Here is an 18,936-nt window from a genome sequence, read left to right as displayed (position 1 = left end):
GGAAAGAAGCAGATACTGGCCTTCATTATTCATGGAAAGAAGCAGATACTGGCCTTCATTATTTATGGAAAGAAGCAGATACTGGCCTTCATTATTTATGGAAAGAAGCAGATACTGACCTTCATTATTTATGGAAAGAAGCAGATACTGGCCTTCATTATTTATGGAAAGAAGCAGATACTGGCCTTCATTATTCATGGAAAGAAGCAGATACTGGCCTTCATTATTTATGGAAAGAAGCAGATACTGGCCTTCATTATTTATGGAAAGAAGCAGATACTGGCCTTCATTATTCATGGAAAGAAGCAGATACTGGCCTTCATTATTTATGGAAAGAAGCAGATACTGGCCTTCATTATTCATGGAAAGAAGCAGATACTGGCCTTCATTATTTATGGAAAGAAGCAGATACTGGCCTTCATTATTTATGGAAAGAAGCAGATGCTGGCCTTTATTATTTATGGAAAGAAGCAGATACTGGCCTTCATTATTTATGGAAAGAAGCAGATACTGGCCTTCATTATTTATGGAAAGAAGCAGATACTGGCCTTCATTATTTATGGAAAGAAGCAGATACTGGCCTTCATTATGTATGGAAAGAAGCAGATACTGGCCTTCATTATTTATGGAAAGAAGCAGATACTGGCCTTCATTATTTATGGAAAGAAGCAGATACTGGCCTTCATTATTTATGGAAAGAAGCAGATACTGGCCTTCATTATTTATGGAAAGAAGCAGATACTGGCCTTCATTATTTATGGAAAGAAGCAGATACTGGCCTTCATTATTTATGGAAAGAAGCAGATACTGGCCTTCATTATTTATGGAAAGAAGCAGATACTGGCCTTCATTATTTATGGAAAGAAGCAGATACTGGCCTTCATTATTCATGGAAAGAAGCAGATACTGGCCTTCATTATTTATGGAAAGAAGCAGATACTGGCCTTCATTATTCATGGAAAGAAGCAGATACTGGCCTTCATTATTTATGGAAAGAAGCAGATACTGGCCTTCATTATTCATGGAAAGAAGCAGATACTGGCCTTCATTATTTATGGAAAGAAGCAGATACTGGCCTTCATTATTTATGGAAAGAAGCAGATACTGGCCTTCATTATTTATGGAAAGAAGCAGATACTGGCCTTCATTATGTATGGAAAGAAGCAGATACTGGCCTTCATTATTTATGGAAAGAAGCAGATACTGGCCTTCATTATTTATGGAAAGAAGCAGATACTGGCCTTCATTATTTATGGAAAGAAGCAGATACTGGCCTTCATTATTTATGGAAAGAAGCAGATACTGGCCTTCATTATTTATGGAAAGAAGCAGATACTGGCCTTCATTATTTATGGAAAGAAGCAGATACTGGCCTTCATTATTTATGGAAAGAAGCAGATACTGGCCTTCATTATTCATGGAAAGAAGCAGATACTGGCCTTCATTATTCATGGAAAGAAGCAGATACTGGCCTTCATTATTTATGGAAAGAAGCAGATACTGGCCTTCATTATTTATGGAAAGAAGCAGATACTGGCCTTCATTATTTATGGAAAGAAGCAGATACTGGCCTTCATTATTTATGGAAAGAAGCAGATACTGGCCTTCATTATTTATGGAAAGAAGCAGATACTGCCCTTCATTATTTATGGAAAGAAGCAGATACTGGCCTTCATTATTCATGGAAAGAAGCAGATACTGGCCTTCATTATTTATGGAAAGAAGCAGATACTGGCCTTCATTATTTATGGAAAGAAGCAGATACTGGCCTTCATTATTTATGGAAAGAAGCAGATACTGGCCTTCATTATTCATGGAAAGAAGCAGATACTGGCCTTCATTATTTATGGAAAGAAGAAGCAGATACTGGCCTTCATTATTTATGGAAAGAAGCAGATGCTGGCCTTTATTATTTATGGAAAGAAGCAGATACTGGCCTTCATTATTTATGGAAAGAAGCAGATACTGGCCTTCATTATTTATGGAAAGAAGCAGATGCTGGCCTTTATTATTCATGGAAAGAAGCAGATACTGGCCTTCATTATTTATGGAAAGAAGCAGATACTGGCCTTCATTATTTATGGAAAGAAGCAGATACTGACCTTCATTATTTATGGAAAGAAGCAGATACTGGCCTTCATTATTTATGGAAAGAAGCAGATACTGGCCTTCATTATTCATGGAAAGAAGCAGATACTGGCCTTCATTATTTATGGAAAGAAGCAGATACTGGCCTTCATTATTTATGGAAAGAAGCAGATACTGGCCTTCATTATTCATGGAAAGAAGCAGATACTGGCCTTCATTATTTATGGAAAGAAGCAGATACTGGCCTTCATTATTCATGGAAAGAAGCAGATACTGGCCTTCATTATTTATGGAAAGAAGCAGATACTGGCCTTCATTATTTATGGAAAGAAGCAGATGCTGGCCTTTATTATTTATGGAAAGAAGCAGATACTGGCCTTCATTATTTATGGAAAGAAGCAGATACTGGCCTTCATTATTTATGGAAAGAAGCAGATACTGGCCTTCATTATTTATGGAAAGAAGCAGATACTGGCCTTCATTATGTATGGAAAGAAGCAGATACTGGCCTTCATTATTTATGGAAAGAAGCAGATACTGGCCTTCATTATTTATGGAAAGAAGCAGATACTGGCCTTCATTATTTATGGAAAGAAGCAGATACTGGCCTTCATTATTTATGGAAAGAAGCAGATACTGGCCTTCATTATTTATGGAAATAAGCAGATACTGGCCTTCATTATTTATGGAAAGAAGCAGATACTGGCCTTCATTATTTATGGAAAGAAGCAGATACTGGCCTTCATTATTTATGGAAAGAAGCAGATACTGGCCTTCATTATTCATGGAAAGAAGCAGATACTGGCCTTCATTATTTATGGAAAGAAGCAGATACTGGCCTTCATTATTCATGGAAAGAAGCAGATACTGGCCTTCATTATTCATGGAAAGAAGCAGATACTGGCCTTCATTATTCATGGAAAGAAGCAGATACTGGCCTTCATTATTCATGGAAAGAAGCAGATACTGGCCTTCATTATTTATGGAAAGAAGCAGATACTGGCCTTCATTATTTATGGAAAGAAGCAGATACTGCCCTTCATTATTTATGGAAAGAAGCAGATACTGGCCTTCATTATTCATGGAAAGAAGCAGATACTGGCCTTCATTATTTATGGAAAGAAGCAGATGCTGGCCTTTATTATTTATGGAAAGAAGCAGATACTGGCCTTCATTATTTATGGAAAGAAGCAGATACTGGCCTTCATTATTTATGGAAAGAAGCAGATACTGGCCTTCATTATTTATGGAAAGAAGCAGATACTGGCCTTCATTATGTATGGAAAGAAGCAGATACTGGCCTTCATTATTTATGGAAAGAAGCAGATACTGGCCTTCATTATTTATGGAAAGAAGCAGATACTGGCCTTCATTATTTATGGAAAGAAGCAGATACTGGCCTTCATTATTTATGGAAAGAAGCAGATACTGGCCTTCATTATTTATGGAAAGAAGCAGATACTGGCCTTCATTATTTATGGAAAGAAGCAGATACTGGCCTTCATTATTTATGGAAAGAAGCAGATACTGGCCTTCATTATTCATGGAAAGAAGCAGATACTGGCCTTCATTATTCATGGAAAGAAGCAGATACTGGCCTTCATTATTTATGGAAAGAAGCAGATACTGGCCTTCATTATTCATGGAAAGAAGCAGATACTGGCCTTCATTATTTATGGAAAGAAGCAGATACTGGCCTTCATTATTCATGGAAAGAAGCAGATACTGGCCTTCATTATTTATGGAAAGAAGCAGATACTGGCCTTCATTATTTATGGAAAGAAGCAGATACTGCCCTTCATTATTTATGGAAAGAAGCAGATACTGGCCTTCATTATTCATGGAAAGAAGCAGATACTGGCCTTCATTATTTATGGAAAGAAGCAGATACTGGCCTTCATTATTTATGGAAAGAAGCAGATACTGGCCTTCATTATTTATGGAAAGAAGCAGATACTGGCCTTCATTATTCATGGAAAGAAGCAGATACTGGCCTTCATTATTTATGGAAAGAAGCAGATACTGGCCTTCATTATTTATGGAAAGAAGCAGATGCTGGCCTTTATTATTTATGGAAAGAAGCAGATACTGGCCTTCATTATTTATGGAAAGAAGCAGATACTGGCCTTCATTATTTATGGAAAGAAGCAGATACTGGCCTTCATTATTTATGGAAAGAAGCAGATACTGGCCTTCATTATTTATGGAAAGAAGCAGATACTGGCCTTCATTATTTATGGAAAGAAGCAGATACTGGCCTTCATTATTTATGGAAAGAAGCAGATACTGGCCTTCATTATTTATGGAAAGAAGCAGATACTGGCCTTCATTATTTATGGAAAGAAGCAGATACTGGCCTTCATTATTTATGGAAAGAAGCAGATACTGGCCTTCATTATTTATGGAAAGAAGCAGATACTGGCCTTCATTATTTATGGAAAGAAGCAGATACTGGCCTTCATTATTTATGGAAAGAAGCAGATACTGGCCTTCATTATTTATTGAAAGAAGCAGATACTGGCCTTCATTATTCATGGAAAGAAGCAGATACTGGCCTTCATTATTTATGGAAAGAAGCAGATACTGGCCTTCATTATTCATAGAAAGAAGCAGATACTGGCCTTCATTATTTATGGAAAGAAGCAGATACTGGCCTTCATTATTCATGGAAAGAAGCAGATACTGGCCTTCATTATTTATGGAAAGAAGCAGATACTGGCCTTCATTATTTATGGAAAGAAGCAGATACTGGCCTTCATTATTTATGGAAAGAAGCAGATACTGGCCTTCATTATTTATGGAAAGAAGCAGATACTGGCCTTCATTATTCATGGAAAGAAGCAGATACTGGCCTTCATTATTTATGGAAAGAAGCAGATACTGGCCTTCATTATTTATGGAAAGAAGCAGATACTGGCCTTCATTATTTATGGAAAGAAGCAGATACTGGCCTTCATTATTTATGGAAAGAAGCAGATACTGGCCTTCATTATTCATGGAAAGAAGCAGATACTGGCCTTCATTATTTATGGAAAGAAGCAGATACTGGCCTTCATTATTTATGGAAAGAAGCAGATGCTGGCCTTTATTATTTATGGAAAGAAGCAGATACTGGCCTTCATTATTTATGGAAAGAAGCAGATACTGGCCTTCATTATTTATGGAAAGAAGCAGATACTGGCCTTCATTATTTATGGAAAGAAGCAGATACTGGCCTTCATTATTTATGGAAAGAAGCAGATACTGGCCTTCATTATTTATGGAAAGAAGCAGATACTGGCCTTCATTATTTATGGAAAGAAGCAGATACTGGCCTTCATTATTTATGGAAAGAAGCAGATACTGGCCTTCATTATTTATGGAAAGAAGCAGATACTGGCCTTCATTATTCATGGAAAGAAGCAGATACTGGCCTTCATTATTTATGGAAAGAAGCAGATACTGGCCTTCATTATTTATGGAAAGAAGCAGATGCTGGCCTTCATTATTTATGGAAAGAAGCAGATACTGGCCTTCATTATTTATGGAAAGAAGCAGATACTGGCCTTCATTATTTATGGAAAGAAGCAGATACTGGCCTTCATTATTTATGGAAAGAAGCAGATACTGGCCTTCATTATTTATGGAAAGAAGCAGATACTGGCCTTCATTATTTATGGAAAGAAGCAGATACTGGCCTTCATTATTTATGGAAAGAAGCAGATACTGGCCTTCATTATTTATGGAAAGAAGCAGATACTGGCCTTCATTATTCATGGAAAGAAGCAGATACTGGCCTTCATTATTTATGGAAAGAAGCAGATACTGGCCTTCATTATTCATGGAAAGAAGCAGATACTGGCCTTCATTATTTATGGAAAGAAGCAGATACTGGCCTTCATTATTTATGGAAAGAAGCAGATACTGGCCTTCATTATTTATGGAAAGAAGCAGATACTGGCCTTCATTATTTATGGAAAGAAGCAGATACTGGCCTTCATTATTCATGGAAAGAAGCAGATACTGGCCTTCATTATTTATGGAAAGAAGCAGATACTGGCCTTCATTATTTATGGAAAGAAGCAGATACTGGCCTTCATTATTTATGGAAAGAAGCAGATACTGGCCTTCATTATTTATGGAAAGAAGCAGATACTGGCCTTCATTATTCATGGAAAGAAGCAGATACTGGCCTTCATTATTTATGGAAAGAAGCAGATACTGGCCTTCATTATTTATGGAAAGAAGCAGATGCTGGCCTTTATTATTTATGGAAAGAAGCAGATACTGGCCTTCATTATTTATGGAAAGAAGCAGATACTGACCTTCATTATTTATGGAAAGAAGCAGATACTGGCCTTCATTATTTATGGAAAGAAGCAGATACTGGCCTTCATTATTTATGGAAAGAAGCAGATACTGGCCTTCATTATTTATGGAAAGAAGCAGATACTGGCCTTCATTATTTATGGAAAGAAGCAGATACTGGCCTTCATTATTTATGGAAAGAAGCAGATACTGGCCTTCATTATTTATGGAAAGAAGCAGATACTGGCCTTCATTATTCATGGAAAGAAGCAGATACTGGCCTTCATTATTTATGGAAAGAAGCAGATACTGGCCTTCATTATTTATGGAAAGAAGCAGATGCTGGCCTTTATTATTTATGGAAAGAAGCAGATACTGGCCTTCATTATTTATGGAAAGAAGCAGATACTGGCCTTCATTATTTATGGAAAGAAGCAGATACTGGCCTTCATTATTTATGGAAAGAAGCAGATACTGGCCTTCATTATTTATGGAAAGAAGCAGATACTGGCCTTCATTATTTATGGAAAGAAGCAGATACTGGCCTTCATTATTTATGGAAAGAAGCAGATACTGGCCTTCATTATTTATGGAAATAAGCAGATACTGGCCTTCATTATTTATGGAAAGAAGCAGATACTGGCCTTCATTATTTATGGAAAGAAGCAGATACTGGCCTTCATTATTTATGGAAAGAAGCAGATACTGGCCTTCATTATTTATGGAAAGAAGCAGATACTGGCCTTCATTATTTATGGAAAGAAGCAGATACTGGCCTTCATTATTTATGGAAAGAAGCAGATACTGGCCTTCATTATTTATGGAAAGAAGCAGATACTGGCCTTCATTATTTATGGAAAGAAGCAGATACTGGCCTTCATTATTTATGGAAAGAAGCTGATACTGGCCTTCATTATTTATGGAAAGAAGCAGATACTGGCCTTCATTATTTATGGAAAGAAGCAGATACTGGCCTTCATTATTTATGGAAAGAAGCAGATACTGGCCTTCATTATTTATGGAAAGAAGCAGATACTGGCCTTCATTATTTATGGAAAGAAGCAGATACTGGCCTTCATTATTAATGGTTTTTTTCAGATGTTTTTTTAGCTTAATTCAATTGATTCATATTAAGGTGTTTCTATTCCAAGAAAAAACGAAAATACATTTGACAGCCTATGTAATGGCTAACTAAAACATCCGTTAATACATTTGAAGTCCCTCAAAATGGAAATTATATATCCTGATGTTATATAGTAGAATATAAACGAGAGATAGGCTATTGTAGGTGGGGTAGGCTAAATCATTACAAATGAATAGAACTCATTAAAACATTAGTGATAAAGGGAAAAAAACACGCTAGGCAGAGCATGCCCAGAGCTTGTGGCTGAGCAGTACCAGAGCAAAATTGCAGTGGGAGAGAAGGCCAACCACATTTTTACATTTTTTTTACGCTCCGCTGTCCTCTCCAAACTCAACCACTTACATGCTCTGCATTCAAAAGCAGCCCTGTTTTGGGCTATAAGGGAAGTGTCAAATAATAATCAAATCAATGGATGGAATCCGTGAATGAATGGCTGCAGCAACTACTAAACGGTCTGACAAGCTGCATAGCAAATTATGCCTCGTTCTACAAAACAACAGTTCAGTCGTTCAAACGAGACACAATAATATCTCTTTTGAAATATGTAGTAAGTCATTCAAACAAGATACTAAGCTGTGAGACCATAAGTTGTTTGAAAAACTGAATTGTTTGTTCATGTCATCCAACAAATGTAAACGCCTGGAGTTGGTAAATGGCATTGGCACTTGGATTGGAACCCCACCTAAGGTCATGCCTTTGGTCATGTACACCTGCATTGGGATTTGCATCGAAAGAAAGTTATCTTCCAGCAAAACAATGAAATGAACCCCAAATAAATTATTAATAGACCACAAAATAAACATTTTTCTGTGGCCATCTCAATCTCTGGACTTAAACCCCATTGAAAACCTGTGGTTTGAATTATAGGTGGCAAACCATGAGCACAGACGAAGGATATCAGGAATCTTGAAAGAGTCTGTACGGAGGAATGGTCTAAGATCCCAATGTGTTCTCCAATCTCATGAAACAATTTAGAAAAAGGCTCAATGACAGTATTATCCTCGCAAGGTGAGGTATTGAAAACACTGGTGCCAATAATTTACCCCTATCTTTCTGAGAAAAAGTATTTATTGGTAAAATCCTTATCTCTGAGCAATTGTATTAGTATAACATTATTTTTGCATACACTATAGTTCAGTAATTGTTATTTATTTTATAGTCTTTTTTCTTCAACATTATCAAGAGTGACAATTTCAGACCTGACTGACCAGGGTAGCCGCAATCTGTTACAGCCTGTGACATGGCAGACCTATCAGGACTCATCTCTCGACATATCCAACCCCTCCATAAGCTCAGCCAATCATGGCTAGCCTGGAAGGATCCCGTATTTCTTCCTATATTCGGTAGCTCAGTGCCTTGGCTAAACTATTTCACATTTTTATTCATATTTACAGATCACATATGAGTTTGTAATTAAGGCAAATGAAAAATAACATATTCAAGAATACATTTCAGCTCCAAAAAACGTAATCTTTTGGAACTAGGGTCAAACGCCTAGAATCCTGTAACCAATCACAAATTGACTAATTTTCAGGTGCTGCATTAAAATGAAAATTCATTTTCAATCAAAGATCTGTGTTCAAATTCACAGTGTCGTGTACACCTTGCTTTTCAACACAAGTAAGCTATGAGTATCATCTGAGGTGACCCATCTATCTCCTGCCTTTATCTACATGCCAATCAACGACATTAGTATTTTATCTGGTCCTTGATCTCCTGAGCGTCAACTGTCTTTGTGGTCACAAGTCTCCCTCATGTGTACTGTACTCCACCTGCATACTCTTCAGTGGAACACGCGCACAACAGAGATTCATGGCTCGCACAGGTGTCTGTGCACGTGTTCTCTCACTGGGCACACAGTGGCGGTCAGTGCCTTTTAAGATGAAGATGGACAAAAATGTTTTCATGTGAATGGCCTTAGTTCTGTTACAGCAGATTGGAATATAAATTACAGTTATCCATTCACCCAGCTCAATGTAACATCGATAGGTTCAGGTATGTATATCCCTGTTTAGGTCCATTTGCTTCAGATTAAGAAAGTTTTTTCAACAGATACGGTGAATGAATACACCCCTGATTACACACAAACACAGAATTAACAGCTACATATAAACCGCATGATCACTTTGCTCGTTGTATATATACTGAACAAGAATATCAATGAAACATGCAAAAATGTCAACGATTTTACTGTGTTACAGTTCATACAAATATAAATAAATGCATTAGGCCCAAATCTATGGATTTCACATGATGAGTAGGTACAAAGCCATGGATGGGCCTAGGAGGGCACAGGCCCATCCATTAGGGAGCCAGGCACAGCCAATCAGAATGTATGTCTGTAATTAAAGGTTTTGAGGCCGGTTGGACGTACAGCCAAATTCTCTGATACAACGTTGGAGGACATTTATGTTAGCGAAATGAACATTACATTCTCTGGCAATAGCTTTGGTGGACATTCCTGCAGTCTGCATGCCAATTGCAAACTCCATCAATACTTGAGGAATTTGTGGCATGTCGTTGTGTGACAAAACTGCACCTTTTAGAGTGGCCTTTTATTGTTCCCAGCACAAGGTGCATCTGTCTAATGATCAGTCTGTTTAATCAGCTTCTTGAAATGCCACACCTGTCAGGTTGATGGATTATCTTGGCAAAGGAGAAATGCTCACTAACAGGGATGTAAACAGATTTTTGAAAGAACATTTCTGGGATCTTTTATTTCAGCTCATGAACAATGGGACAAACACTTTACATGTTGAGTTCATATTTTTATTCAGTATATAATTCCTTCTTGCATATATGTACTCCTCCCACCTTTTCCCTTTTCTTGTAGACTTCAATGCACACACATCAGCTGTCTGTGGCCATGTGAAAAAAATCCTTTCCAAGCCAAACATTCAGACCATAACCGCTAATCGCAACACATAGCCAACATTGTTTTAACCATATTAACATCATAGTCAGCATAGTTACTAGAACTACCTTGTTAGGAAACCGCTACAATCATGCAGTACAGTGTACATCAAGCAGTTTAGCAGTTACACCGGCGGCACCCCAGTGGAAATAAATTGATAAAACCAAAAGCTTACTTCGACTTGGAAGAGTTCCAGCGTTGGATAGCCATAGCCAACTAGCTAACATAGCATCACTATTTTTTAACCGGGTGTTTGAGTAGGCTAAACTAGCTAGCTGCAACTTCTAGCTAACTAACAAAATACAATTCAAAATATATAGCTCTCTCTCTCGCTATCTCTTGCTTCTCCTTCATTTTGGAAGAAATTCATTTGTCAAACTGTTCAACTATTGGCTTTCTCTTTGAGTCAACTACTCAACAAATTATGCTTTCAGTCCTAGATTAATTCTCTGATCCTTTGATCGGGTGGACAACATGTCAATTCATACTGCAAGAGCGCTGATATGTTGATGGACTTCCTCCGGAAGTTGTCATAATTACTATGTAATTCTAAGGAAGGGAGAGAGAAAAGTGAGTCTCCTAGGTTTTGTATTGAAGTCAATGTACTCAGAGAAGGACTGAAACTAGCTGTCCTCCGGCTACACCATTGTGCTACCCTACAGAGTTCTGTTGAGGTTACTGTAGAACATTGCAAAACAGTGTGTTTTAATCAATTATTTGGTGACATAATAATAAGTACAGTTTTATCTAAAAAGGTTAACTATTTTAATGATTCACTTTTTTATTTTTCTGTATTTCACTGACAATGGTACTCCCCCCTTGCTCCTCTGAGAAGCATCCACTGATGTGGATAATTGGGTAATAATTTGTTGAGACAATGATCAATGGCATTACAATCTACATTCACCCACAATTGCTGTAATCCAACTGCCGAAAGTCAGTTGAATTACAGTAACTTTGAAAATCTCCACACACCAGCAACGACCTATACATTCTTTCTTGAACGTGAACTTATTGTATGATATAACAAGGAAGTTGTAGTTACAGTAACTTCAAAATGTTCCCATGGATGTGTAACTCATTTTAATGTTGAACGTAACATTAGTTTGTAAGATAGCCTTAACTGAACAGAAATATGATCGCAACATGTAAATTGATGGTCCAATGTATCACAAGCTGAAGTAAAAGATCTCAAAAATATTTCCATACGCATAAAAAGCTCATCTCTCAAACATTGTGCACAAAAAAAACCAGTCAGAAACCATCTCATTGAAGCTCATTTGCGATCCGTGAAGGGCACACTTCTCCATCGTGCCAGTGGCCATCGAAGATGAGCATTTGCCCACTGAAGTCAGTTATGACGCCAAACTGCATTCAGGTCAACACCCTCACCAGGGGTGTTAGTATTGGATAGAAAACACTCAGAAGTTTCCAAAACTGTCAAAATATTGAGTATAACAGAACTGATATTACAGGCGAAACATTTGACATGTTTCTATGGACATTATGGAAATTATTTGGATCCTGTGGATTTCTAAACATAACGCGACAAACAAACGGAGGTATTTTGGATATACAAATCATCTTTATGGAACAAACTGAACATTTGTTGTGTAACTGGGAGTCTTGTGAGTGAAAACATCCGAAGATCATCAAAGGTAAACGATTAATTTGATTGCTTTTCTGATTTTCGTGACCAAGCTTCCTGATGCTAAGTGTACTTAATGTTTTGTAGTGCGATCGATAAACTTACACAAACGCTTGGATTGCTTTCGCCGATAGCATAATTTCAAAATCTGACACGGCAGGTGGATTAACAAAAGGCTAAACTGTGTTTTCCTATATTGCACTTGTGATTTCATAAATATAAATATTTGTAGTAATATTTATTGAATGTAGCGCTATGTTATTCAGCGGTTGTTGATGACACTTATCCCGATAATCGGGATTGCAGCCATAAGAAGTTAAAACCTTGGATGAGAGACCAAAGGTTAGCTGTAGATAGATAAATTCTCCAGTAGGAAGTGCTGCCCAGCCTATTGTTGTTTTCTAATAGAGGATATAACGTTGAAAATCTAATTCAGCATATCTTATGCAAGCTTTGTCTTTGTTGAAATTTGGTTACAATTAGCTCTACCCCCGTACATCACTGGGGCCGAGCTCCCTGCCATCCATAATCACTACACCAGGCGTTCAGAGGAAGTCCCAACATTTTTTCAAAGAAGCCACCCAAGCCACAGACTGTTCTCTTTGCTACCACAAGCCAACCAGTACCAGTGCATTACGTCTGGAACTAACAGGACCCTGAACAGCTTCTGCCCCCAAACAGTAATAATGCTAAACAAGACTGCTAAATAGCTAATAAAATGGCTACCCAGACTACCTCCATTGACACTGACTCTATGCGCTCACACACTGGACTCTAACCACACACTCACACATAATTACACTGACACCCCAACATACAGTGCATTCTGAAAATATTCAGACCCATTGACTTTTTCCACATTTTGCTATGTTAGAGCCTTATTCTGAAATGGATTTAAATACATTTTTTAAAAACTCATCAATCTACACACAATACCCCATAATCTACACACAATACCCCAAAATGAAAGTAAAAACAGTTTTATTTCGAAATGTTTGCACATTTAAAAAAAAAAAAAAAATGGAAATACCACATTTACTTAAGCATTCAGACCCTTTGGTATGAGAGGCGAAATTGAGTTCAGCTGCATCCCGTTTCAGGATTGTGTCGAGGCACAGATCTGGGGATGGGTACCAAAAAATGTCTGCAGCATTGTAGGTCCCCAAAACCACAGTGGCCTCTTAAATTGAAGAAGTGTAGAAACACCTTGACTCTTCCTAGAGTGGTGCTTGGTCAGGGATGTGACGAAGAACCCGATAGACGCAGAGAGCTCCAAAGTTCCTCTGTGGAGATGGGAGAACCTTCCAGAAGGACAACCATCTCTGCGAGTGGCCAGACAGAAGCCACTCCTCAGTAAAAGGCACATGACATCACGCTTGGAGTTTGCCAAAAGGCATCTAAAGACTCTCAGACATTGAGAAACAATATTCTCTGGTTTGATGAAACCAAGATTGAACTCTTTGGCATGAATACAAAGCGTCACCTCTGGAGGAAACCTACAGTAGCACCATTGCTACGGTGAAGCATGGTGGTGGCAGCATCACGCTCTGGGAATGTTTTTGATCGGCAGGGAGACTAGTCAGGACTGAAGGAAAGAAGAACGGAGCAAAATACCGAGCGATCCTTGATGAAAACCTGCTCCAGAGCGCTCAGGACCTCAGATTGTGTGAAGGTTAACCTTCTAACAGGACAACAACCCTAAGCACACAGCCAAGACAACACAGGAGTGGCTTCAGGACATGTCTCTGAATGTCCTTGAGTGGCCCAGCCAGGACTCGAACCCAATCTAACATCTCTGCAGAGACCTGAAACTAGCGGGGCGGCAGGGTAGCCTAGTGGTTAGAGCATTGGACTAGTAACCGCTAGGTTGCAAGTTCATATCCCCGAGCTGACAAGATACAAATCTGTCATTCTGCCCCTGAACAGGCAGTTAACCCACTCTAGGCCATCATTGAAAATAAGAATCTGCTCTTAACTGACTTGCCTAGTTAAATAAAGGTCAAATAATAAAAAACATGAACTCAGTACTGGTACTCCCTGCATATAGAGATGTTTTTATCATTATTCACAGTGTATTTATTCCTCGTCTCACTATTGTTATTTTCTTCTGCATTGGAAAATGACCCGTCAGTTAGCGCTGTTAGTCTACACCGGTTGTCTACGAAGCATGTGACAAATACAAGGCCAATGTATTGACCAAGCTACAATGAACTTATCAATCATCATCATTGAATCCAAGATGGCTTAGTAGTAAGTCGTCCTGTCGTATCGTCTCTCTGTAAATATCTGTAAATACCGTCTCTTTTTCGTTTTTGATATTTAAAAAAAATATTTTTCTTCACATATCTTTAAAAACATTTTGCAAAACCTAAGCTTCCAAATACTCTCCTGCAATCCACCTCACCCAGTGTAGCTACTTTTCCTAAAGTATTTATATTTACTTCGGAACCGAAACCCCTCAACTGAAGTTAGCCAGCTAACCACCAGCTATGCTAGCGGTCTTCAGCTAACCTTTAGCTCGGAAAGCTCTCGCCAGTTCGAACAACGCAACGCTAACCAGAGCATAACGGACCTATTTATTTTTTATCCCTGGATTCCCTCCGCAAACGGAACATTTTTTTCAGCTGGATCTTCACAACTAGCTATCGAGCTAAACCGCAACCCTGCTTGTTTACTCCTGGCTAGCGTTTCCACCCACATAACTTGAAGCTAGCCCGGCTAGAGCTCCTGTGTTCCTAGCATACTCCTGGGCTTCTATACCCGGATCCACGACCGGTCTACCGATGTCACTGCATGAAGAGGAATAAACAGACTCACCCCATCGCGACGTCCTCCAAAGGCTAACTCTCTAGCCCTCGCTATCTCCTTGCTTGCTAATTCAGCATGCTAACTGCTAGCTTGTTTAGCCCAGGTCCGCTAACTACTACCTTGTTTACCCCGGTCTGCTAATCTGTTAGCTTGTTAGCACAGGCCTGCTAACCGTCTGCATCGCAGTGGCCCATATGTACTTTCTATCTCTTCCCGATTTTTAACATTTGTTTATACCTTCCGGAAACCTGCCTCACCCAATGTGATACGGAATCGCTATTATTTGTAATTTTTAGAACACACTCAAGAACCTCCAGAAGCGAATTAGCTAACTAGCTACAAGCTACTTAGTCACTGTTATTTTTTTTATTTTTTTTACCTGGATAACACCCACCAGTCCAGCCCCCCTGCCTCATCCACCGCTGCCCCTGGACTCTGATCACTTGGCTACATAGCTGATGCACGCTGGACTGTCCATTAATCACGGTACTCCATTCTGCTTGTTTGATTTATCTGTCGGCCCCGTTGCCAAGTCAATGCCATTTTACCTGCTGTTGTTATGCTATCTGATTAGCTGTTGTCTCACCCACTGTTTTAGCTAGCTTTCCCAATTCAACACCTGTGATTACTGTATGCCTCGCTGTATGTCTCTCTCAAATGTCAATATGCCTTGTTGCTATTGTTGCTCAGGTTAGTTATCATTGTTTTAGTTCACAGTGGAGCCCCTAGTCCCACTCCTCATACCCCTGATACCTCCTTTGTCCCACCTCCCACATATGCGGTGACCTCACCCATTACAACCAGCATGTCCAGAGATAAAACCTCTCTCATCATCACCCAGTGCCTGGGCTTACCTCCGCCGTACCCGCACCCCACCATACCCCTGTCTGCGCATTATGCCCTGAATATATTCTACCATGCCCAGAAACCTGCTCCTCTTATTCTCTGCCCCCAACGCTCTAGGCGACCAGTTTTGATAGCCTTTAGCCGCACCCTCATACTACTCCTTCTCTGTTCTGCGGGTGATGTGGAGGTCAACCCAGGCCCTGCATGTCCCCAGGCACCCTCATTTGTTGACTTCTGTGATCGAAAAAGCCTTGGTTTCATGCATGTCAACATCAGAAGCCTCCTCCCTAAGTTTGTTTTACTTACTGCTTTAGCACACTCTGCTAACCCTGATGTCCTTGCCGTGTCTGAATCCTGGCTCAGGAAGGCCACCAAAAATTCAGAGATTTCCATACCCAACTATAACATCTTCCGTCAAGATAGAACTGCCAAAGGGGAGGAGTTGCAGTCTACTGCAGAGATAGCCTGCAAAGTAATGTCATACTTTCCAGGTCCATACCCAAACAGTTCGAACTACTAATTCTGAAAATTACTCTCCCCAGAAATAAGTCTCTCACTGTTGCCGCCTGCTACCGACCCCCCTCAGCTCCCAGCTGTGCCCTGGACACCATTTGTGAATTGATTGCCCCCCATCTAGCTTCAGAGTTTGTTCTGTTAGGTGACCTAAACTGGGATATGCTTAACACCCCGGCAGTCCTACAATCTAAGCTAGATGCCCTCAATCTCACACAAATCATCAAGGAACCCACCAGGTACAACCCTAACTCTGTAAGCAAGGGCACCCTCATAGACATCATCCTGACCAACTGGCCCTCCAAATACACCTCCGCTGTCTTCAACCAGGATCTCAGCGACCACTGCCTCATTGCCTGTATCCGCTACGGTGCCGCAGTCAAACGACCACCCCTCATCACTGTCAAACGTTCCCTAAAACACTTCTGTGAGCAGGCCTTTCTAATCGGCCTGGCCCGGGTATCCTGGAAGGACATTGACCTCATCCCGTCAGTTGAGGATGCCTGGTCATTCTTTAAGAGTAACTTCCTCACCATTTTAGATAAGCATGCTCCGTTCAAAAAATGCAGAACTAAGAACAGATACAGCCCTTGGTTCACTCCAGACCTGACTGCCCTCGACCAGCACAAAAACATCCTGTGGCGGACTGCAATAGCATCGAACAGTCCCTGCGATATGCAACTGTTCAGGGAAGTCAGGAACCAATACACGCAGTCAGTCAGGAAAGCTAAGGCCAGCTTCTTCAGGCAGAAGTTTGCATCCTGTAGCTCCAACTCCAAAAAGTTCTGGGACACTGTGAAGTCCATGGAGAACAAGAGCACCTCCTCCCAGCTGCCCACTGCACTGAGGCTAGGGAACACGGTCACCACCGACAAATCCATGATTATCGAAAATTTCAACAAGCATTTCTCAACGGCTAGCCATGCCTTCCGCCTGGCCACTCCTACCTCGGCCAACAGCTCCGGCCCCCGCAGCTCCTCGCCCAAGCCTCTCCAGGTTCTCCTTTACCCAAATCCAGATAACAGATGTTCTGAAAGAGCTGCAAAACCTGGACCCGTATAAATCAGCTGGGCTTGACAATCTGGACCCTCTATTTCTGAAACTATCCGCCGCCATTGTCGCAACCCCTATTACCAGCCTGTTCAACCTCTCTTTCATATCGTCTGAGATCCCCAAGGATTGAAAGCTGCTGAAGTCATCCCCCTCTTCAAAGGGGAGACACCCTGGACCCAAACTGTTACAGACCTATATCCATTCTGCCCTGCGTATCTAAGGTCTTTGAAAGCCAAGTCAACAAACAGGTCACTGACCATCTCGAATCCCACCGTACCTTCTCCGCTATGCAATCTGGTTTCCGAGCCGGTCACGGGTGCACCTCAGCTACACTCAAGGTACTAAACGACATCATAACCGCCATCGATAAAAGACAGTACTGTGCAGCCATCTTCATCGACCTTGCCAAAGCTTTCGACTCTGTCAATCACCAGATTCTTATCGGCAGACTCAGTAGCCTCGGTTTTTCGGATGACTGCCTTGCCTGGTTCACCAATTACTTTGCAGACAGAGTTCAGTGTGTCAAATCGGAGGGCATGCTGTCCGGTCCTCTGGCAGTCTCTATGGGGGTGCCACAGGGTTCAATTCTCAGGCCGACTCTTTTCTCTGTATATATCAATGATGTTGGTCTTGCTGCGGGCGATTCCCTGATCCACCTCTACGCAGACGACACCATTCTATATACTTTCGGCCCGTCATTGGACACTGTGCTATCTAACCTCCAAACGAGCTTCAATGCCATACAACACTCCTTCCGTGGCCTCCAACTGCTCTTAAACGCTAGTAAAACCAAATGCATGCTTTTCAACCGATCGCTGCCTGCACCCGCATGCCCGACTTGCATCACCACACTGGATGGTTCCGACCTTGAATATGTGGACACCTATAAGTACCTAGGTGTCTGGCTAGACTGCAAACTCTCCTTCCAGACCCATATCAAACATCTCCAATCGAAAATCAAATCAAGAGTCAGCTTTCTTTTCCGCAACAAAGCCTCCTTCACTCACGCTGCCAAGCTTACCCTAGTAAAACTGACTATCCTACCGATCCTCGACTTTGGCGATGTCATCTACAAAATCGCTTCCAACACTCTACTCAGCAAACTGGATGCAGTTTATCACAGTGCCATCCGTTTTGTCACTAAAGCACCTTATACTACCCACCACTGCGACTTGTATGCTCTAGTCGGCTGGCCCTCGCTACATATTCGTCGCCAGACCCACTGGCTCCAGGTCATCTACAAGGCCATGCTAGGTAAAGCTCTGCCTTATCTCAGTTCACTGGTCACGATGGCAACACCCATCCGTAGCACGCGCTCCAGCAGGTGTATCTCACTGATCATCCCTAAAGCCAACACCTCATTCGGCCGCCTTTCGTTCCAGTACTCTGCTGCCTGTGACTGGAACGCAATTTCAAAAAAAATCGCTGAAGTTGGAGACTTTTATCTCCCTCACCAACTTCAAACATCAGCTATCTGAGCAGCTAACCGATCGCTGCAGCTGTACATAATCTATTGGTAAATAGCCAACCCATTTTCACCTACCTCATCCCCACAGTTTTTATTTATTTACTTTTCTGCTCTTTTGCACACCAATATCTCTACCTGTACATGATCATCTGATCATTTATCACTCC

The sequence above is a fragment of the Oncorhynchus keta genome, chromosome 23 (genome assembly GCF_023373465.1).
Source record: "Oncorhynchus keta strain PuntledgeMale-10-30-2019 chromosome 23, Oket_V2, whole genome shotgun sequence".
NCBI lineage: Eukaryota > Metazoa > Chordata > Actinopteri > Salmoniformes > Salmonidae > Oncorhynchus > Oncorhynchus keta.
The sequence above is the reverse complement of the archived record's forward strand: the minus strand, read 5'-3'. Positions refer to the sequence as shown.